Here is a 459-nt window from a genome sequence, read left to right as displayed (position 1 = left end):
GCAGGTGAACATTAGTCATGCTGTTTTCATAAAAAAGATTAGCCAGGCTGGTTCTTCCTAAGACAGAGGAGGTAGGAACAGAATCAATCAACACAGGTCTTCATACCCTTCTGCAGAACATTCCCCTGCATATTTATTAATGCTGTAGCAACATCAGTCTCTACAATCCCATCCTGCAGATTCTTCCATTGGAGAACGGCCCCCTGAGCATACAGAGCAATTAACTACCAGATTTCACCCTCTCCAGGATATATAAATTCTCCACAATGGAACGGCTGATGAATTTGCATGTATAGTAAGCCCTTGGCAAGGGATGGCAGAGATGAAAGACTCCTTCCAGCCTTCTTCTGCACTACACCTTCCATATCTCTGCTGTCAGTGCCAAGCTTTGCACTAACAATTAGGATTATCAGAGACAGAGATAATTTACCTATTAAGAACAATTATGGGTAACCTCAA

Source organism: Cariama cristata, unplaced genomic scaffold (assembly GCF_000690535.1).
Source record: "Cariama cristata isolate BGI_N322 unplaced genomic scaffold, ASM69053v1 scaffold13256, whole genome shotgun sequence".
Classification (NCBI taxonomy): domain Eukaryota; kingdom Metazoa; phylum Chordata; class Aves; order Cariamiformes; family Cariamidae; genus Cariama; species Cariama cristata.
The sequence above is the reverse complement of the archived record's forward strand: the minus strand, read 5'-3'. Positions refer to the sequence as shown.